Source organism: Gopherus flavomarginatus, chromosome 6 (assembly GCF_025201925.1).
Source record: "Gopherus flavomarginatus isolate rGopFla2 chromosome 6, rGopFla2.mat.asm, whole genome shotgun sequence".
NCBI classification, from domain to species: domain Eukaryota; kingdom Metazoa; phylum Chordata; order Testudines; family Testudinidae; genus Gopherus; species Gopherus flavomarginatus.
In genome coordinates, this window is record NC_066622.1 from 63040964 (window position 1) to 63046963 (window position 6000).

Here is a 6000-nt window from a genome sequence, read left to right on the forward strand (position 1 = left end):
GCCTTGCATTCCTAGAGCATAAGACCCCGGCATCGCTCTGTATTCCTAGCATGAAGAGCACCAGCATCGCTCTGCATTCATAGTGCGTGAGGCCCTGGCAGTGCCCTGCATTTATAGCACCCGTGGCCCCAGCTGTGTCCTGTGTTCCTAGCATGAAGGGCTTCAGCAGCATCCTGCATTTGTAGCATGCCAGGCCCCTGCAGTGCCCTGCTTTCCTAGTACATGAGGCATTGGCAGCACCTTGCATTCATAGTGTGTGAGGCCCCAGCAGTGCCCTGCATTCCTAGCGTGAAAGGCCCTGGCAATGCCCTGCATTCCTATTGTGAAGGGCCCAGGCAGCACCCTGCATTCCCGCGCAAAGGGCTCCGGCAGTGCCCAGCATTCCTAGTGTGAAGGGCCCAGCAGCACCCTGTGTTTGCAGCGTGAAAGGCCTCGGCAGCGCCCTGCGTTCCTAGCGTGTGAGGCCCTAGCAGTGCCCTGCATGCCCAGTGCAAGGGGCCCCAGCAGCACCCTTTGTTAGTAGTAGTGCACGATTCCCCAGCAATGCCCTGTGTTCCTAGCACGTGAGACCCCAGCAGTGCCCTGTGTTCCTAGCACGAAAGGCCCTGGCAGTGTCCTGCGTTTCTAGCACATGAGGCCCTGACAGTGCCTTGCATTCCTAGCACGAAGGGCCCCAGCAGTGCCCTGCATTCCTAGCAGATGGGGCCCTGGCAGTGCCCTGCATTCGTAGCATGTGAGGCCCCAGCACACCCTGTGTTCATGATGCACAGGGATCCAGCAGCACCCTTCATTCCTAGGGCGAAGGGCCCTGGCTGCACCCTGAGTTCCTATCGCAAAGGGCCCCAGCAGCGCCCTGCATTTGTAGCGCTTGGGACCCCTGCAGTGCCCTGCATTCCTAGCATGCGGGGCCCCTGCATCACCCTGCGTTCGTAGCACCTGGGGCCCTGTCAGCGCCCTACGTTCATAGCGTGCAAGGCCCCAGCAGCGCCCTGCGTTTCTAGAGCATGAGGCCCCAGCAGTGCCCTGTGTTCCTAGTGCAAAGGGTCCCAGCAATGCCCTGCATTCCTAGCATGTGGGGCCCAGGTAGCCCCCTTGATTCCTAGCACACGGAACCTCACCAGCACCCTGCATTCCTAGTGCACGGGGCCAGGGCAGTGCCCTGCGTTCCCAGCATGCAGGTGATCATGGCCTTATGGCTTTGGACATCCAGCGCCCACCATGGCCAGTCTCAGGAGAGGGGAAAATGACTTGCCATCCAGAGATGGAGGAGAAAGGTGGGCTGGTGAATGGGGAGAGCCTGGAGTATACGCCTCCAATCCCCAGCCAGTGAGTAGCCTCTCTGCATCCTTTGCACACCTGGCTCTAAACTCTTCTCTTCTGCTTTCCAGTTTCCTAGGTGAGCAGGATGCTGTGGCAGGTGCTTCTTCTGGTGGAGGGGCTCCTGGGGACTGGCGCCTACTTCCCTAATTATCCTCCCTGTGCAAACAGCACAGATGGCAGGAGTGTGGACTGCAGCCTGCATGGCCTCAGACTCATGCCAGATATATGTTCCATCAATGTGACCTTCCTGAACCTTGATGAAAACTTCCTGTCACTGCTGGCCAATGACTCCATCTCTGGTGTCCCTCACCTGGAGAACCTCTCAGTCAGCTGGAACTGCAAGCCAGGCAGCTGCGGAAAGCACATGAGGATTGTCAGCTGGTGATCCAGCCAGGGGCACTGGTTGCTCTGCATAACCTAATCAACCTGAGCCTGGCAGGAAACAACCTGTAAATGCTGCTCCCACTCCCTTCTTCACTCTGCTTCTTGAACTTGAGTTACAACAATATCCTTGTGCTGAGCCCTCAGAGCCTCACAGGGCTCAGCAACATGAGGGAGCTACTCCTAGGCAACAACTGCTACTACTGGAACCCACGCAACACCTCCATCACCCTCACACAGGATACTTTTAAAACCATAACCTCCCTGAAACGGCTTTCACTGAAGTTTGACAACATGACTGAGGTTCCCCAGGGGCTCCCACCCACACTACGCCACCTTGACCTCTCAGAGAACAAGATATCCCACGTGAGCCCCACCTGGAGAACCTCACCAACCTAAGACTGCTCAACCTGGAGTGGAACTGCCAGCGATGTGATCATGCTGCTCAGCCCTGCTTCCCCTGCCCAGACAACAAGCCCCTGACCTTCGACACGGATGCTTTCCAGAACCTGGTGAAGCTCAGGAGCTTGAACCTGCGAGGCAACTCCCTGTATGACCTCAACACCAGCTTCTTCAACAACCTCAGCCGCTTGGAGACCCTGGATCTGTCAGATAACTTTCTGACCTGCACCGTTAGAAATGGCAACTTCTTTTCTATGCTGCAGTCAGTGAATATCCTAAACCTGAGCTACAATTACCGTTCACTGGTGACCTTTGAGAACCTGACTCTATCTGAGTCCTTTGGCCAAATGAAAGCTTTGAAAAATCTCATCATCAATGGCTACTTCTTCAGGAACTTGGCTGTGGATGGAATCAAACCGGTCTTCATCCTAAGCAACTTGGAGACCCTCCACTTTCAAACAAACTTCATCAGAGATGTGAACCTGTCTCTCTTCCAAGTGCAGAAGCCTAAAGCTCATCAGTCTGTCTCAGAACAGCATTGCCTTCTCCCACCCTTGCGAGAGGAATGGGAAAGGAGCTGAACCGGGTCCTTGGGGCCTCTCCCAGGAAGGCACTTTGGCAGAGAATCCCTGGCATTGGGCAGAGCCCAAAGGAAGAGCTGAAGAAATGGTGAGGAATAGACAAAGCTCCCATCTCAACTTCCCAGCTAGCATTCACTGCAACAAGACCCTGGATTTATCGTTCAATAGCATCCACAGCATTAAGCCAGCCCAGTTCAAACAGCTAGAAGATATCGACTGCCTCAACCTGAGCTCTAATTACATTAGCCAGCCCCTAAATGGCAGCCAGTTCCCATCGCTGCAGTCCCTGAAGTTGCTGAATCTGTTTCACAATAGGTTTGACCTGTACTACGGCAGTGCCTTGCAAGAGGTCTGCCACTTGGTCGTGCTGAGCCTCATCAATAACCAGTTCCACTTCACAATCAAAGGCCTGGGGCACAAGTTTGAGTTCTTGACGAACCTCAGCAGCTTGAAATTTCTGAACCTGGACAACAACCAGATAGGTACTAGGATCTCCAAACACCTGGAGATCCATTCACTTGAGACCCTGATCTTCAGCAGGAACTGGCTGGACATCATGTGGATGAGTGGGAGGAATACCTACCTTGAGTTCTTTGCCAAGTTGCCCAAGCTAACACTCCTGGACATTTCATTTAACAAATTGGACTTCATTCTAGCCGAGGTAATTGACACCTTGCCTGAAAGCCTGAGAAACTTGTCCATCGCCTATAACAACCTCTATGACTTCCCATGGGACAAAACGGAAAGACTGAAAAGCTTGGAATTCCTGGACTTGAGTAATAATGCACTGGAGATGCTAGTCACAGATGGAGATTTCTCTAGGATGAACCTCATGAAGCTCACAAACCTCACGACCCTCAACCTCAGCTACAAGAAGATCAGATCTCTTCATAAAGAGTTCTTTTCCAATGGACCATAACAAGATAAAGATGATAGATGAAAGCAGCTTTCCAAACACACTTCTCAAGAGCTTGCAACACCTGGATGTGAGCAGCAATCCCTTGAGGTGCACCTGTGAAGCCCACTGGTTCCTCATGTTCCTGAAAAGCACTTGTATCACGATAGACCATTTCTCCACTAGCATGTAATGCGATCTGCCCGAATCAAAGCGAGGGCAGCCTCTGCTCTCTATGGACCCTAGGTCATGCCAGGATATATACGGCCACCTAAGCTTCCAGTGCACTTCCCTGATTGTGACGTTCGTAACCATGCTTCCTGTCCTACATAAGCTGTATGGATGGGACTTCTGGTATCTCAGCCACATCTGCCTGGCCGCAGTCAGAAGAGGCTACGCTCAGATGTCCGCGCCCTCCCTGGAGGAAGATGATGCATTCATAGCATAGACTCCGAACACCGCATGGTGGCTGACTGGGTCTACAACGAGATGGTGCCCCAGCTGGAGGAGAAAGGAAGGAGGAGGTTCAAACTGTGCTTGGAAGAAAGAGACTGGACAGTTGAAAAGTCCAAGACTGAGAACCTCTGTGACTCCATCTTCAAGGGCAGGAAGACCATCTTTATCCTGACGAGGGAGGGGTTTGGCAGCGGCTTTCTGAGGCACACCTTCTTCATCACTCAGCAGCGGCAGCTGGATGAGAAGGTGGATGTGGTTATCCTGGTGCTGCTGGACCCAGATATGAAGATGTCCAGATTCCTGCTGGCCCGGAAAAGACTATGTAGGAGGACAGTCCTGGACTGGCCAGGCAACCCCTTTGCCCAGCCCTACTCCTGGCACTGTATGCGAGCCATGCTTGCTCATGAGGTTCACCACTTTTAAGACTCACACCTAAGGAGAAGCATTGACAGTTCTGGGGCAGGGGAGCTCCTGCCAGTGGAGAAAGCAGTGTCCAGGCCAACATTGCGAAGGCCTCAAGAAGCAGCCATTGCTTGTGCATTGCAATGATTGCTTCTCATCTGGGTGGCTCATTGTTTTGCCTTTTACCCACTGTTGAGGGGCAGCTGTTCACTGATCCTGTCTGTGTGGCTGCTAGAACTCCCCACCCCAGCTGTACTCAGAGCCTGCATAGACATTGGCCTGAACTAGCACCAGTGGCGTGCAAAGAAGCTCCTCTCTGGTTTGTATTGCAAAGACTTTTCCCATTCTGCCAATGCTCAGATTCACACCCCTGCCTAGCTTGGCTTTGTGCCTTGCCCCCATACTGCGCACAAGGGGGCTAGGCTAAGTGAGAAATCCCCTAGGGATCCCCATAGCTCAAGTTTTCTGCTTCAGGCCCTCCCCATGGCAGAAAGCAGCAGGGAGGTGTGAGAGCTAAGGAGTTTCTTCCATGCAGCTGAATGCTGTGCCTGTGGTGGAGACAGAAGCAGAGACAGGGATGGCAGGCTGAGCTCAGGAGGGGAAGGGCAAGGGAAGCTTAGGGAGCAAAGGGAAGTTTCCCTGAGCCCTGTTTAAAGAAAAGAGCCCAGCCATCCCCACACCCTCCAACCCCACGAGTCAGGCCCCCTGAAATCATGAAACTGATGTAAACCCACAAGATTCCAAAGCAGCCGATGCAGCTGGGTTCTTTGGTTTGTCCTCTGGTTCCTGGGCTGTTAGAAACATAGGCCACAGGGCTAGAGGGACCTCCTGGGTCCTCAAATTCATCCTCACTGTCACAGGCATCCCTGTCATAGCATCCCTATCATAAATGTATCAAGGTCTATTGTAAAGCTAGTCGATGTTTGCCCCCACCGCTCCCAGTCCTGGGGAGCTAGGACTGAACCTCGCCCCTCTGGTGGTTAGAAACTTGCTTCTAATCTCCAGCCTGAATTTACTCATGGCCAGTTTATATCCAGTTATTCTTGTGTCCACACTGTCCTTTAGCTTCAAGAGCTCTTCCCCCTACCTGGAGTTTACTCCGGTGTATTTACAGAAAGCTGTCAGAGCTCATCTGAACCTGCATTTGTTAGGCTTAACCAACTAATCTCTTCCAGTCTCCTCTCATCAGCCAGGCCCACCTGTCACCGTGCCTCCGTGGCTAACAAGAAGTCAGAAAAGCAACCTTCTTAGGTATTCCGGTCCTGGATTTAACACCAAGACACTAGACTTAAAGATGAGTGGTTCTTTAAAACCAATTTCATCAAACAAAAGGTTCTTCAGATCCCTAAAGACCAGCCACACACCCAGGTCAATATACAACTCAGATCTTATCCAATAATCACACTGTTAACATCCCTTTAGAATTTAAAATCTAAAGGTTTATTCATAGAAAGAAAGAAAGAAAGAAAGAAAGAAAGAAAGAAAGAAAAAGAAAGATGAGAGTTAACATTGGTTAAAAGAATCAAATACGTACTATAATTGCAAAGTTCTTGGTTCAGGCTC

The 6000-nt window shown here is 52.0% G+C and overlaps 1 pseudogene; it reads left to right on the plus strand.

Moving 5' to 3' along the window:
- Positions 1 to 1405: 1405 nt before the first annotated feature.
- On the plus strand, positions 1406 to 4584 carry LOC127053874 (toll-like receptor 9; annotated as a pseudogene).
- Positions 4585 to 6000: the final 1416 nt, after the last annotated feature.